General features: G+C 36.6%; 1 protein-coding gene across 5 annotated transcripts in view; it reads left to right on the top strand.

The window, feature by feature from the left end:
* Window positions 1-17,090, top strand: part of TAB2 (TGF-beta activated kinase 1 (MAP3K7) binding protein 2) — a 91,801-nt gene that overhangs the window by 17,758 nt on the left and 56,953 nt on the right. For 3 of the 5 annotated variants that reach the window (XM_036871411.1, XM_036871409.1, XM_036871412.1), the window contains exon 2: window positions 13,708-13,856. The exons of 1 other annotated variant lie outside the window; for it this stretch is intronic. The gene's annotated coding sequence lies outside the window, so the exon portion shown is untranslated. Of the gene's footprint in view, window positions 1-10,956; window positions 10,978-13,707; window positions 13,857-17,090 lie in introns of those variants that run through there. One more of the 5 variants, XM_036871410.1, reaches the window with a different exon arrangement.

The raw sequence follows: 17,090 nt of genomic DNA, 5'->3' as shown, positions 1-17,090 counted from the left end.
TTACATGTTGGGTCATGAAGCATTGACCCACAGGTACATTAGGAGTTCTAGGAATAGAGAGATCCATGTGGGCTGAAGCAGTAGAAAAAGAAGATAGAACATGAATTACTTTTGAAGAGATAGTTAAGATTTTGATAAGCATCCAGGTGGAGAAATGATATCCTAAGCTAGAGCAGTAACATAGTCAGGAATGAAAGCAGGGTTGAACATGTTCAGACAAAGCCTGACTGAAGTTCTCTGACTGTGGGGACTAGTGGGAAATAAAAGTAGGTGGATTTAATAGAGTTTAACTCTAGACTCCATAACCCTGAAGAGGGTCTGAGGAGAGGATTTAAAGGAGTCCCTGAAAAAAAAAAATCTGTATATTTTTACTAACGAATAACCTGTAACTGAAATTTGATATTTACTTCCATTATGATTTTAAACAGTAAAGCACAGTAGTATTAGTAGTACCTGTGACTTTATTACTAATAGAAAAAAGCACAGATATTTTCATATTACTTTACTGTTGTGGCTGTCTCTGAGTATAGTTTATGTAGATTACTACTTCAAAATTATAGTTGTTATTAGACCCCTGGTGGATTTTATTGTGTTGAGTGTTAATAAAGAAGCAAATATATAAATATATCGTAAATATGGGTTCTAAAGAACACTTGATTACTGTGTTTTTCAGTATAATTGATTTTCTTTGTGATCATTTATTTTACTCATTAAAAATCATTCTTTTTAAAAAATAATTAGCTATATTTCGGTAAAACTGGCTTTTACTGAAAAGCCAGGGTTGGCCGGGGGGGTGTCCATGATACCAGTCCTAGTGGAACCAAACTGGAGAAGGCCTTGAAAACCACACTGAGGAATTTTAGTTGAAGTGATAAATAGGGGAGCGGCCTAGTATATTTTTCATTTGTTTGTGTTGGTTTAATTACAGAATAAATATAAGTCAATTTAGAAATTTTTAAAACTTCATTAAGTTTGAAAAAAAGAACCTCTTCTTAGCTTACAGTTATAGATATGGTTTAAAAGGTAACAAAAATTCATCTATAATCCCACAATCACCATCTTTACCCTCTTATTATGTATCTGTTCCAGTTTATTAAGTTCTTGTGCAAAGAAGTGAAATATTTTAAGTGGTTATATAGGAGCCTTTCTTAATCTGCTTGATGGGTCAGATGGGAAGAACTTAATGGCCGGGAGGTAAACTATGGGTTTGGTCATTTAGAAATTGGATGATTGGGATAGTGTGGTAGCAGTAGGAGTGGAGTAGAATTGGCAATTGTGGTATGTGGAAAGAAGAACCTGTAGGACTTGGTGGTAAATACGGAGGCTGAAATGCATGGAGTGGTGTAAGGGAAAGTATCAAAAAGAAAGTTAAGAATAGGGTGCCTAAATTAGGATTCTTGGAACAATATTGTATAGGTCCATGATACCTTTTCTGAAACCCTGGGGCCAGCTATGTTTTGGAATTCATAATTTTTTGAATTTTAGAAAGGTAACGTGTATATATTGTATACTATGTAACATGCCCAGCAAGGTTTGAGGCATCACCCAGTAGTTAAACACTAGTATCTCTGCAGTGAAAAATGGAAATGTTTACAGTAAGTGGCTAAATAAAGCCTATAAGTAGCTTCACGTCAGTTCAAAGCAGATTTTTGCCACTACCAGATGAGTTTTGACATGAAGCTTCATAAAAAATCTTTTCAGAACTTTTTAGATTTCAGAACTGTGGAAGTGATTGTGAACTGTACTGACTGTAACATCCAGTAAGGAGCGTCTCAGGAGTTGTGTTTTGAGGAACGTTAGTTATTAAATGGATGAAATTTGAAGCAGTTGAGAAAGGTAAAGGAAGGCAAGAGAAAAGTTAAGGTAATTTCAGTTTTCAGGCTAACAAGAAAATTGCTATTTCTGATAAAAATGGGAAGTTGAAGAGGGGAAGCTAGTTTGGGGAAGAGTTTAAGTTTAAACTTAAGCACAATTAAGAGGAAAAAAAATCTTCCTGCTTCACATGAGATTCCCTTTTATTTCTCATGCATTCTGTATCATGGGTAAATGAGCTTAAAAGTTTAGAAGTGTTGGAGTAGAAAATTTCCTTTTAAAATGAGCTGTTAATTTTCAGAGCCTATAGACTCTGATGTTGAGATATTAAAGTACTTCTAGCTTGGGAGTTGTTGGAAAGGTATTCCTAGATAACTAAGGGTTGTGGCCCTGCTCACTAGAACAAAACTTGGACAATAGACCAAAGGAGAAGGGTGAGGTACTGGTCCTCTAACAGGATGCTTGTCTGTATGGCTGAATCATTAATATGGCCATATTTATAATCATATGAATGTATTCAGAAGTAGTAATTGGTGGAGAAGCAGTGGTAGCTGACACGTTTTCAGTGCTTAACACATGTACTAGGCACTGTTCTAAGTGGTGTTCAGCAAACAGTCTAGTGGTATCTGTTCCTGCCTTGTAGACTAGGTCATGATTATCATCCTAGGTGGGAAGCATTAGTCTAGGTAGTGGTGTGATTTTGATTCCCAGTTCACTCTAAAAATCTGGAAGATAGATAATTAATGCATGAATATATAGAATTGAGTAGGTTTTAACTTTATTGCCATTCCATGATTTTTTTAAAGAATTACTTTGATAAATGGACTCATACATTAGTATTGTCATATTAGAAATATGGATAAGTATCTTTAACAAAAATGAAACAGGGGCCAGTAATTACTCTTGAAATTTTAGTTACTTTCTGTTTACTGTATATGTATGTATTTGTTTTATGATTCATAAGTTTAAAAAGGCAAATTTTGTCTTAAACTTTTATTCAAATTCTGCTACTTTTATTCAAATTCTGCTACTGACTTGTGTGAGTTGAACTTTATATTTTTCTTCTGTTAAATAAAAATGTTGGACTAAATAATCTCTAAGATCCTTTCAACATCAAATTCTATGATTCTGAATGCTTACGTTTCATCAAGTAGAACAGAAAGCTTAAACTACAATTTAAAGGAGCTTCTCCCTAGATGATGCTGTAACTGTAGATGAGATGCCAGAGCAAGAAATGAGAGAATAAATGTCATAGTTTTTACTTATACATCCTTTTGACAAACATTAAGAAGTACCAAAATAAGGAACCTAGGACGCTAGAAGAATATGCAGTGTTGACCAGAAAAGTTTTAAAGAAGAGAATGATCAGTAAGTATTCAAGTTAGTAATTAATCAATCAAATTAATAAAATATAGAGGAGGGAACCCTGGACCTGGAGTTAGAAAGCCACAAATACATCTCTGGCCCTAACTGCTGCTTATTGGAGTTTTGATAATCAGTAAATTGGTGTATTTTTCTGAACCTTGCAAATGAGAGTAATAATTACCTAGCCTTACTGGGTGGTTTTTCATGAGCATCAAATGATATGGTGAATTAAAAGTGCCTAGTAAAACTTAAAATATTCTATGGGAACTTCCCTGGTGGCGCAGTGGTTAAGAATCCGCCTGCCAGGCTGGTGCAACGTCACGCCGGCCTCTGACGCCGCAGGCTTGCCCCGCCTCCTCCGTACCCCTCCCTCCCCGCGGCCTGGGTGAGCCAGAGCCCCCGAAGCAGCTGCTCCTTTAACCCCGTCCTGACTGGGCGGGGAACAGACGCCCTCAGGCGACCTACACGCAGAGGCGGGTCCAAATCCAAAGCTGATCCCCAGGAGCTGTGCGAACAGAGACGAGGAGGGGAAATCTCTCCCAGCAGCCTCAGAAGCAGCGGATTAAAACTCCACAAACAACTTGATGTGCCTGCATCTGTTGAATACCTGAATAGACAACGAATCATCCCAAATTCAGGAGGTGGACTTTGGGAGCAGGATATATTAATTTTCCCCTTTTCCTTTTTTTTTTGTGAGTGTATATGTATATGCTTCTGGGGGAGATTTTGTCTGTATAGCTTTGCTTTATAATAGCTTTATTTTACTTCATTATATTATAGCCTCTTTCTTTCTTTCTTTCTTTCTATTTTTTCTCCCTTTTACTCTGAGCCATGTGGACGAAAGGCTCTTGGTGCTTCAGCCAGGCATCAGGGCCGTACCTCGGAGGTGGGAGAGCCAACTTCAGGACACTGGTCCACAAGAGACCTCCCAGCTCCACGTAATACCAAACGGCAAAAATCTCTCAGAGATCTCCATCTCAACATCAAGACCCAGTATCACTCAATGACCAGCAAGCTCCAGTGCTGAACACCCTATGCCAAACAACTAGCAAGACAGGAACACAGCCCCATCCATTAGCAGAGAGGCTGCCTAAAATCATAATAAGGCCACAGACACCCCAAAATACACCACCAGACGTGGACGTGCCCACCAGAAAGACAAGATCCAGCCTCATCCACCAGAGCTCAGGCACTAGTTCCCTCCACCGGGAAGCCTACACAACCCAATGAACCAACCTTAGCCACTGGGGACAGATACCAAAAACAACGGGAACTACGAACCTGCAACCTGTGATAAGGAGACCCCAAACACAGTAAGATAAGCAAAATGAGACGACAGAAAAACACACAGCAGATGAAGGAGCAGGGTCAAAACACACTAGACTTAACAAATGAAGAGGAAATAGGTAGTCTACCTGAAAAAGAATTCAGAATAATGACAGTAAGGATGATCCAAAATCTTGGAAATAGAATAGACAAAATGCAAGAAACATTTAACAAGGACGTAGAAGAACTAAAGAGGAACCAAGCAATGATGAAAAACACAATAAATGAAATTAAAAATACTCTAGATGGGATCAATAGCAGAATAACTGAGGCAGAAGAAAGGATAAGTGACCTGGAAGATAAAATGGTGGAAATAACTACTGCAGAGCAGGATAAAGAAAAAAGAATGAAAAGAACTGAGGACAGTCTCAGAGACCTTGGGGACAACATTAAACACACCAACATTCGAATTATAGGGGTCCCAGAAGAAGAAGAGAAAAAGAAAGGGACTGAGAAAATATTTGAAGAGATTATAGTTGAAAACTTCCCTAATATGGGAAAGGAAATAGTTAATCAAGTCCTGGAAGCACAGAGAGTCCCATACAGGATAAACCCAAGGAGAAACACGCCAAGACACATATTAATCAAACTGTCAAAAATTAAATATAAGGAAAACATATTAAAGGCAGCAAGGGAAAAAAAACAAATAACACACAAGGGAATCCCCATAAGGTTAACATCTGATCTTTCAGCAGAAACTCTGCAAGCCAGAAGGGAGTGGCAGGATATACTTAAAGTGATGAAGGAGAAAAACCTACAACCAAGATTACTCTACCCAGCAAGGATCTCATTCAGATGTGATGGAGAAATTAAAACCTTTACAGACAAGCAAAAGCTGAGAGAGTTCAGCACCACCAAACCAGCTTTACAACAATGCTAAAGGAACTTCTCTAGGCAAGAAACACAAGAGAAGGAAAACACCTACAATAACAAACCCAAAACATTTAAGAAAATGGGAATAGGAACATACATATCGATAATTACCTTGAATGTAAATGGATTAAGTGCTCCCACCAAAAGACACAGGCTGGCTGAATGGATACAAAAACAAGACCCATATATATGCTGTCTACAAGAGACCCACTTCAGACCTAGAGACACGTACAGACTGAAAGTGAGGGGATGGAAAAAGATATTCCATGCAAATGGAAATCAAAAGAAAGCTGGAGTAGCAATTCTCATATCAGACAAAATAGACTTTAAAATAAAGACTATTACAAGAGACAAAGAAGGACACTATATAATGATCAAGGGATCGATCCAAGAGGAAGGTATAACAATTGTAAATATTTATGCACCCAACATAGGAGCACCTCAATACATAAGGCAAATACTAACAGCCATAAAAGGGGAAATCGACAGCAACACAATCATAGTAGGGGACTTTAACACCCCACTTTCACCAATGGACAGATCATCCAAAATGAAAATAAATAAGGAAACACAAGCTTTAAATGATACATTAAACAAGATGGACTTAATTGATATTTATAGGACATTCCACCCAAAAACAACAGAATACACATTTTTCTCAAGTGCTCATGGAACATTCTCCAGGATAGATCATATCTTGGGTCACAAATCAAGCCTTGGTAAATTTAAGAAAATTGAAATTGTATCAAGTATCTTTTCCGACCACAACGCTATGAGACTAGATATCAATTACAGGAAAAGATCTGTAAAAAATACAAACACATGGAGGCTACACAATACACTACTTAATAACGAAGTGATCACTGAAGAAATCAAAGGGGAAATCAAAAAATACCTAGAAACAAATGACAATGGAGATACGACGACCCAAAACCTATGGACGCAGCAAAAGCAGTGCTAAGAGGGAAGTTTATAGCAATACAAGCCTACCTCAAGAAACAGGAAACATCTCGAATAAACAACCTAACCTTGCACCTAAAGCAATTAGAGAAAGAAGAACAAAAAAACCCCAAAGCTAGCAGAAGGAAAGAAATTATAAAGATCAGGTCAGAAATAAATGAAAAAGAAATGAAGGAAACAATAGCAAAAATCAATGAAACTAAAAGCTGGTTCTTTGAGAAGATAAACAAAATTGATAAACCATTAGCCAGACTCATCAAGAGAAAAAGGGAGAAGACTCAAATCAGTAGAATTAGAAAGGAAAAAGGAGGGCTTCCCTGGTGGCGCAGTGGTTGAGAATCTGCCTGCCAATGCAGGGGACATGGGTTCGAGCCCTGGTCTGGGAAGATCCCACATGCCGCGAGCAACTAGGCCCGTGAGCCACAATTAGTGAGCCTGCGCGTCTGGAGCCTGTGCTCCGCAACAAGAGAGGCCACGATAGTGAGAGGCCAGCACACCACGATGAAGAGTGGCCCCCGCTTGCCGCAACTGGAGAAAGCCCTCGCACAGAAACGAAGACCCAACACAGCCATAAATAAATAAATAAATAAAATTAAAAAAAAAAAAAAAAAAAAGAAAGGAAAAAGGAGAAGTAACCACTGACACTGCAGAAATACAAAGGATCATGAGAGATTACTACAAGCAACTCTATGCCAATAAAATGGACAACCTGGAAGAAATGGACAGATTCTTAGAAATGCACAAACTGCCGAGACTGAACCAGGAAGAAATAGAAAATATGAACAGACCAATCACAAGCACTGAAATTGAAACTGTGATTAAAAACCTTCCAACAAACAAAAGCCCAGGACCAGATGGCTTCACAGGTGAATTCTATCAAACATTTAGAGAAGAGCTAACACCTATCCTTCTCAAACTCTTCCAAAATATTGCAGAGGGAGGAACACTCCCAAACTCATTCTACAAGACCACCATCACCCTGATACCAAAACCAGACAAAGATGTCACAAAGAAAGAAAACTACAGGCCAATATCACTGATGAACATAGATGCAAAAATCCTCAACAAAATACTAGCAAACAGAATCCAACAGCACATTAAAAGGATCATACACCATGATCAAGTGGGGTTTATTCCAGGAATGCAAGGATTCTTCAATATACGCAAATCAATCAATGTGATACACCATATTAACAAATTGAAGGAGAAAAACCATATGATCATCTCAATAGATGCAGAGAAAGCTTTCGACAAAATTCAACACCCATTTATGATAAAAGCCCTGCAGAAAGTAGGCATAGAGGGAACTTTCCTCAACATAATAAAGGCCATATATGACAAACCCACAGCCAACATTGTCCTCAATGGTGAAAAACTGAAACCATTTCCACTAAGATCAGGAACAAGACAAGGTTGCCCACTCTCACCACTATTATTCAACATAGTTTTGGAAGTGTTAGCCACAGCAATCAGAGAAGACAAAGAAATAAAAGGACTCCAAATCGGAAAAGAAGAAGTAAAGCTGTCACTATTTGCAGATGACATGATACTATACATAGAGAATCCTAAAGATGCTACCAGAAAACTCCTAGAGCTAATCAATGAATTTGGTAAAGTAGCAGGATACAAAATTAATGCACAGAAATCGCTTGCATTTCTATACACTAATGACGAAAAATCTGAAAGTGAAATTAAGAAAACACTCCCGTTTACCATTGCAACAAAAGAATAAATATCTAGGAATAACCTACCTAAGGAGACAAAAGACCTGTATGCAGAAAATTATAAGATACTGATGAAAGAAATTAAAGATGATACAAATAGATGGAGAGATATACCATGTTCCTGGATTGGAAGAATCAACATTGTGAAAATGACTCTACTACCCAAAGCAATCTACAGATTCAATGCAATCCCTCTCAAACTACCACTGGCATTTTTCACAGAACTAGAACAAAAAATTTCACAATTTGTATGGAAACACAAAAGACCCTGAATAGCCAAAGCAATCTTGAGAACGAAAAATGGAGTTGGGGGAATCAGGCTCCCTGACTTCAGACTATATTACAAAGCTTCAGTAATCAAGACAGTTTGGTACTGGCACAAAAACAGAAATATAGATCAATGGAACAGGATAGAAAGCCCAGAGATAAACCCACGCACATATGGTCACCTTATCTTTGATAAAGGAGGCAAGCATATACAGTGGAGAAAAGACAGCCTCTTCAATAAGTTGTGCTGGGAAAATTGGACAGGTACATGTAAAAGTATGAAATTAGAACACTCCCTGACACCATGCACAAAAATAAACTCAAAATGGATTAAAGACCTAAGTGTAAGGGCAGACACTATCAAACTCTTAGAGGAAAACATAGGCAGAACACTCTATGACATACATCACAGCAAGATTCTTTTTGACCCAGCTCCCAGAGAAATGGAAATAAGAACACAAATAAACAAATGGGACCTAATGAAACTTAAAAGCTTTTGCACAGCAAAGGAAACCATAAACAAGACCAAAAGACAACCCTCAGAATGGGAGAAAATATTTGCAAATGAAGCAACTGACAAAGGATTAATCTCCAAGATTTACAAGCAGGTCATGCAGCTCAATAACAAAAAAACGAACAACCCAATCCAAAAATGGGCAGAAGACCTAAATAGACATTTCTCCAAAGAAGATATACAGATTGCCAACAGACACATGAAAGAATGCTCAACATCATTAATCATTAGAGAAATGCAAATCAAAACTACAATGAGATATCATCTCACACCGGTCAGAATGGCCATCATCAAAAATCTAGAAACAATAAATGCTGGAGAGGGTGTGGAGGAAAGGGAACACTCTTGCACTGTTGGTGGGAATGTAAATTGATACAGCCACTATGGAGAACAGTATGGAGGTTCCTTAAAAAACTACAAATAGAACTACCATACGACCCAGCAATCCCACTACTGGGCATATACCCTGAGAAAACCATAGTTCAAAAAGAGTCATGTACCAAAATGTTCATTGCAGCTCTATTTACAATAGCCAGGACATGGAAGCAACCTAAATGTCCATCGACAGATGAATGGATAAAGAAGATGTGGCACATATATACAATGGAATATTACTCAGCCATAAAAAGAAATGAAATGGAGGTATTTGTAATGAGGTGGATGGAGTTAGAGTCTGCCATACAGAGTGAAGTAAGTCAGAAAGAGAAAAACAAATACAGTATGCTAACACATATATATGGAATCTAAGGAAAAAAAAAAAAAAGCCATGAAGAGCCTAGTGGCAATACGGGAATAAAGACACAGACCTACTAGAGAATGGACTTGAGGATATGGGGAGGGGGTGGGGTGAGATGTGACAGGGTAAGAGAGTGTCATGGACATATATACACTACCAAATGTAAAATAGATAGCTAGTGGGAAGCAGCCGCATAGCACAGGGAGATCAGCTCGGTGCTTTGTGACCACCTAGAGGGGTGGGATGGGGAGGGTGGGAGGGAGGGAGATGCAAGAGGGAAGAGAAATGGGAACATATTGTATATGTATAACTGATTAACTTTGTTATAAAGCAGAAGCTAACACACCATTGTAAGGCAATTATACTTCAATAAAGATGTTTAAAAAAAAAAAAAAAAAGAATCCGCCTGCCAGTGCACAGGACACAGGTTCGAGCCCTGGTCCGGGAAGATCCCACGTGCCACTGAGCAGCTAAGCCCGTGCGCCACAACCACTGAGCCTGCGCTCTAGAGCCCGCAAGCCACAACTACTGAGCCCGTATGCCACAGCTGCTGAAGCCCGTGCGCCTAGAGCCCATGCTCCACAGCAAGAGAAACCACCGCAATGGGAAGCCCACGCACCACAACGAAGAGTAGCCCCAGCTCACTGCAGCTAGAGAAAGCTGGCGTGCAGAAATGAAGACCCAACGCGGCCATAAATAAATAAATTTTTAAAGAATAAAATATTCTATGAACTTCCTTTTAAAAAACAAAATTTAACAATACATTTGAAGATCTAATTGGATTTATTAAAAAAATATGAAACAAGCCGCAAAGTTTTTGCAAAATGGTGGGTAAGGCTCCCGAAGAGGTTATTGGATTTGGTGATTTGAATAAAACTTATCAAGGGACGAAACTTGAAGGCAGATTAAAACAAATTTGAGACCATAGCATAACTACTCATTAGAGAAGTTTGGCAAGGCACAGATGGTAAGAGAGCGATGGCCTGGCATAGCTTGTTTATTCTTTGCATTGCTATTGCAGTTTTTTGTGTGCATGGTTGTGTTCCTTACTAGATTAGGAATAGAGGGTGGGAACTGCAGTTCCTTCGCAGTGCCTTGAATAGAGTAGCAGTTTTAATAAATAGCTTTGTGAATAAATACTTGCTGAGCAAGACTTAACTGGGAAGGAAAGTTTTTGTGGTACAAATGTGTTCATGGATGTATGTTGAAGATGGTGAAGACTTAAACAGGTTCGTAGGTTGAAGTGAGAGATTGAAAAGAAAGGGTGTTGTGGAAATGTGAAAGAAAGGGATAGGATCTGGAGCCACAAATGAAAATGCTGGTCTTAACTGACATGAGACTCTTTCCTGCAAAAAGCACCAGATAATTAGCTGTGTATTTCAGAACACAGAGAAAAAAAGGTAAGCTTCCTGTTTCTTTTTACAAAGCCGCTTAACATAAAATATGAACATAAAAGATTGCACATCAGTCTCACAAAAGTTGGTGCAAAAAATGCTTAATAAAACTGTCAAATGGAATCTAGCATTACATTAACAGAATAATACTATAACTGAGTAATATTCACTCTAGGAATATAATGATAAATCAAATTAAGTCTTATTAGTAGGTCACGGGGGGTATGAATATCTTGAGGGATATCAAAAAAAAGGTAAATCAACATTTATTTCTAATAAGAATGCTTAGTGAAACAAGACGAATGAACATAGCCAAGATTTTATATCTCAGACCGGAAGCCAGCATTTTGTTACTAGAAATGGTAAAATACTAGAATTCTTATTTTAGTATTTAGTGAAATACTAAATTCCTTTTTAAAAGTCATGAATCAAAAAAGGTCTGGCCAGCATTACTGTTACATAACATTGTCTTGGGAATGCTGACCAATATAATTAGACCAAAAAACAAAATAGGAAGTGTAATTATTGAAAGGGAGGAGGCACATTTATTTGTAGATGACATTTTATATCTGGAAAATCCAAAAGAATCAACTGAAACATTATTTGAGTAATGAGATTTCAATATGATAGTAGTTATAAAATAAAAACAAAAATTAATGGTTTGTCTATAAAAGTGTTTTTCTTGATGTCTTTAAACTGAAAGTCTATCCATATGGGTTAATGAATAGGAATCCTCATTTTTAAATACTTTTTTTTTCTTTTTTTTTTTTTTTGCCTTCTGGCAAAATTTAGTGTAATCTTATCATCTCTAAGTAAATTGCAATCTCTTTTGAGTAAGACTTTTTCCATGTTAACTTTTAAAAACTATTTGAAATAAAGTTGTAGCAGTGAATACATTTCGAGTAACTTTAAGGAAATTTTTTTTTCTTTTTCTTTTTAAAATTCCTTGTGGCCTGCGATAATGTTCTATTACTTGGTAATGCCAGGGAAGGTGTAATCTGATCTTTGAACCATATTTGGTAAATAATAATTTTGTGTGGAACCCACTGTTCTATCAGTAAGAGGAAAATTATTGCTCAAATGTAAGGTTTTTCTTTGCCCTTAAAGCATTTCCTGACTTAAAGACCTAGTTAGATCATATATTGATTCCTTTTGTTTTTTTAAAAGGCACTGTATCCCAGATCTATATAACCTTTTAACCTGTTGACAAAAGTATTTTCTCCTTTACTTGGAGGAGGAAGAATTACATGTCTACTTACTTGTTTACCACTAATTCTCTTTATATCCTAAATGTAAATTGTTATATTTTTATTTATCATCAATTCTCAGAACTGAGCGTTCTTACATTTGCTTTGTTCTGAAATCAGTGTTGATAAATCAGTTATATCTCTTAGGATGTGACACAGTTGAGTTATTTAAACCTAAAGCTTGTTACACAGCTGTTGCTTTAGCATTTATGAAAATGAAAGCTTAAGTATACTCATATGTTTAGAACAAAAAAATAATGTTCCATTATGCAGAAAAATGTATTGAATACCTACTGTGTGCCAGGTCGTTAGGTGCTAATTCTCATGACAATCCAGTGAGGTGGGGGATGGTATCCCATTTAACAGACCGGAAACTTCTGCAGCATTTTAGTTTATACTGGAACCAGATTTGAACCTAGATCTTTCTCTACCTGAATATTTTCACCTGCAACATGCCATCACAAAAGGTGGAAAACTGACATTTTTCTTAAAAACTACTTTCATTTTATTTTGCTTTGTTGTGTTTCTAGTTACTAGAAATGCAGGAAGTTAAGTTCTTTGAATCCTTGTCTTCACTACTTTTTTGTCCTGTTACAATTCTCACAATCTCCCATCATTTGACAGCAGCAGAGGGTTCAGTTTATTTTGACTGCTGTGGGATTGATTCGTTTCTTAGAGAGAGACTTCTAAGGGTATCAGCTCACCAAACATAAGGACATCATTTCCAGGCCCTAGTAATCTAATTAGTACAACAGTCTAACATTTTTAATAGCCTACCATTTCTGTAACCTTTGTAGTTGCAAGTTTTTGCGTGTGTGTGTGTTTTTAAATAATGTGGACCTAACCAAAAAAAAAAAAAAAAAAAATCATTGAATCTGTTTTGGTAATGGAAAAAAGAATTTCCAGTGTGGTTAAGAACCACATCTTATGAGCTGTTCTTTGCCTCCCTCTTTAAGAATTACGAAGTATTTTTAAAAATTGGAACTTGAAATTCAGTTCATTGCTTGGATATATCTAAAGCATTTCTTAAGAAACCTCTGAGAATTGATTGTAGGAATTTAGGGGAACAATTAGAAGATGATTGGAAATAAGATAGCAAAAGAGAAAAGTGACCTGAAAATGAGGACTTTACAATTCCAATTTTACCAATGAAAATGAATTTATTGTTGTTTTTCTCGTTCTTTTATACTCTGTGGTCCCATATTGGACAGTCTATTGCTAAAAGCCAATAGAGATTTCATAAAGGCTACTGTTTTAGTTTCTAGAATTGGGAGTTCAGAGTGGAGTTGTGTAGATTAAGACAATGACTGAACTAATGCAAATAGCATCTTCTGGTAACTTGTAATTTAAGAGATTCTTTTCCACTTAAAAATATTTCATGTGAGAGACATTGGGGACTACCTCACTGCTATTAGATCTCAATGTTATCTGGTCACGTATCTTGTTCTGCCTACCTCTAGTTTACTCTAGTTTCTCTTCTGCTTTCAAGGCTCCAGACCCAGTTCCTGGACCTGCCCTGGAAAAGAAGTATCCAGTAGAGATGAGCTCACTGCAGTTACTTAATTAAAAATTTGTAAGCTGCAAAAATGGCAATGGGCCAATCAAGAACAGCTACCATTTGAATTTTTCTATTTCCAGGTATGCTAAAGTCCATGGTACCAGCCAAGCTTAGCCATGTAACTGCCTTACTATGAAATCTATAATAACCAAAACTTTACTTTCAAAACTTGTGGTCATCTTGCTTTAAAGTTTGGTAACATCCCTAACACCTAGATAACATGCAGCTAGTATTGACTTTAATGTACCTTTGCCTGAATATTTCTAATTTAACTTGTTTGCTAGTAGTAGCAAACTAATGCAAAAACAATTTAAGAAAAATAAATTTGACATGCTATTGAGTTAAGCCCTGTAAATCTCCAAAAAGTACTCTGGTCTTCATTGAAAAGTAAACAGTTAACAACAAAACTGTCTTCCTTTAAGAAGTTCACATATGGTACAAGTAGTTTAGAGAATTAGATGAAACCAGTTCTCTGTCCTGAGATCCTCAACTATTCTACACTATGAATGCCTTCACATAAAGAGTTAATATGGTTTTCAAAAATTGGAAGAAGTAAGATTCCTGGATAGAATCAAGTAACGTATTATGTAATACTTTCGCCTGAAGAATTTAATTATATTTTAAATGTAAGTATATAACTAGTAGTTGCTATGTTTTTACTTGATTGCTCAAAAGAAACCAAAGTCATTAGTAGTTGGAATGTCGTGAAATTTAACAACAAAACTAAAAACTGAGGTTTCTTGCTACCTTAGATTTTAACCGAGAAAAAACCACTTACGAATGGTCAGAGGGCTGAGGTCAGTTAGCTTTTAAGGACATTTACTGCTTTTACCAATTTGTATAGATTTAGAAATAATTAATCCATAAAAGGTGACTTTATTTACTAAATGGGTAGATGACCTTACACACCCTTTGATTTTAAAGTTCAATTCAGTTAGGTTAGAGATTACCCAAAATTGAACAGAGGAATTTTATATCCCAATTGTGATTTTAAAAGATGATTCTAATATTCTAGCTTATGCTTTGTATTCCTTCCTCCAGTGTTAATGCATAATGAATTTAATGTCAGCCAATCTTGTCAGCATTAGGTCACTGATTATGTGCCACTTCATTTGTTTCATATGGAAATAATTATATCTCACTGAGTGTTGAATTAGGACTGGAAAGAGTTACTACCAGAGATACTATAGGGTCATTACCACTGGTAGGTGAATTGAAGGGGAAATTAGAGAGAATTACTTCTGAATTTCAAGTTGTACTGGTTATCACTGGGGCTATGAGTAATGGTGAAAGTTTTCTACATTATTAAATGCAAATTGTGTATAAAACACTGTGCTAGGCACAGTAGGGATATAAAAATAAATAAAACTTGCTTTCAGTCAGCTTACAAGCAAGTAATACAAAAAAAGTATCATAATAGAGGTGCAAACAATGTACTTCAGAGTGCCAGAGAGAATCAACTTTGTAGAGAAGGTGATATTTCTACAGAACCTTGAAGAGTAGATAGAACTCTTTAGCGAGAGTGACAAGAGTATTCCTAAGTTATGGAAGTCAAAGTATATAATATATTCTAAAAATTGTGAGCACTCCAATGTGCCTACAGAATAGTAGGGTACAGAAGAATATGATGGGTGATGGAGCTGTGTCACACATGCTTTCAAATGTCTGATGAAGGAGTTTGGATTTAGTTCAGTAGGTAATGAGAATCCATTGCAGATTTCTTAGCATTGGCACACTTAAGTCAGTGAGGCTTTTGAAAAGCTGACTGCTGTACAGTGAGGGCTGAAACTTGATAAGGTTAGAGATTAGGCAGTAGTAACACCTATAAAGGACAACACTTATTGTTATGTGATTGGGCATTATGTGTGAAGAGTTTTTACCTGCAGTTTCTCATTTAATCCTTACAGGAATGCTGTAAGAAGTAATTGAAATAATACAGGTTAACAACGTTCAGCACAGAGCCCAGCCTGTAGTGAGTGCTAAACCAGAGTGATTATGCTATAAGTTCAGAGGAGAGTGCTCTTGTCCACCTTTATGTATGGACGTTTAAATCTCGTCTGTCAGGACTCCTGATGATAGAGCGTTGTTGCAGTTGCTAACTGTATCGGTAACAGTTTCAGCATTGATAGGCTTTGAGTTATTTGAAAGTACATTGAGTTGGCTCAGTTCAGGTGCTTTCAAATAATTCTTTCTATTCTGCTCTTACTCTCCTACCCACATATCAGAATACTAGTAGTGTTATGGGGAAATATGTAGGAAATAACTTTACAGGGAAAATATTCTGCTTTAAGCTCAATTGTTTATGCTTAATTATACAAGTAATACATGAATATATATTCTTATAAAAAATTAAAACATAACAGAGATGACTAAATCTCTTTGGACCATCTTCCATCCATGTGTCCCTTTACCCAGCCGACTCTCATTAGTGTGTATCCTTTCAGAGCATTTCCTGTGCGTTCATATAAAAATAATCTGTTTAAAAATTTTTTTGTATCCTTTTTTTTTTTTTTTAACACAAAGGGTATCATTATACATGGGTCTTGCATCTTTTTTCATTCAGTAATGTCTTATAGGTCTTTGCATATAATTACTTGGATATCTTACTCCACTTAAAAAAAAAGTTGTATGATGTTCTTTAGTATTGCTATACAGTAATTTATTTATTCATTCCTCGATGGTCATTCAGGTTGTTCTTTTAGTAATATACACTGAAGTGACATCCTTATATGCTCCTCTTTAAACACATGTGTTTGTCCATAGGTTAGATACTTTATATTGTTATAGAGCTCTGGTACTTAATGATCAGCAACAAATTTCATTTACAACTGATTGCGCTAGCACTGGGTAGTGACACCACAGTTGAGAACTGCTGGCCTAGAATACTGCTCTGCTACTGACTTAGTTGGAACTGTAGATATATCTCTTAATACGTCTTTCCATGATTCTCTTCAGTTAAAAAGAAAAAATGGTTTACCAGTTGTCTTCTCTGCTTCACATGTGGAGAGGATGAAGTTAGATAACAAATATATGCTATAAGAAGTCCAATATAAATCTGAATTCTACTAATTTATAATCTCAGAAGCAGGGACTATATTTTATTCATCTTTGCATGTTTAGAGCACATTACCAGGCTTATAGTGGGCAGTGTTTGTGGAATGGATCCCAGATATCAAGGTGAACCAAAAAGTAGATCACATTTATGAGAAAGTTCTAGGCCAGTAGAATTTTCTTAGATCTTTTACATTATCTAGAATCTGTACATTTTTCACTGAAAACTTTCCACCTTTTTAGCCGTATCTCACTTCCCTTCT

Source organism: Balaenoptera musculus, chromosome 12, assembly GCF_009873245.2.
Source record: "Balaenoptera musculus isolate JJ_BM4_2016_0621 chromosome 12, mBalMus1.pri.v3, whole genome shotgun sequence".
In the NCBI taxonomy this organism is placed as follows: Eukaryota; Metazoa; Chordata; class Mammalia; order Artiodactyla; family Balaenopteridae; genus Balaenoptera; species Balaenoptera musculus.
Note: the sequence above shows the minus strand (reverse complement) of the source record. Positions and strands in the feature narration are given on the sequence as shown.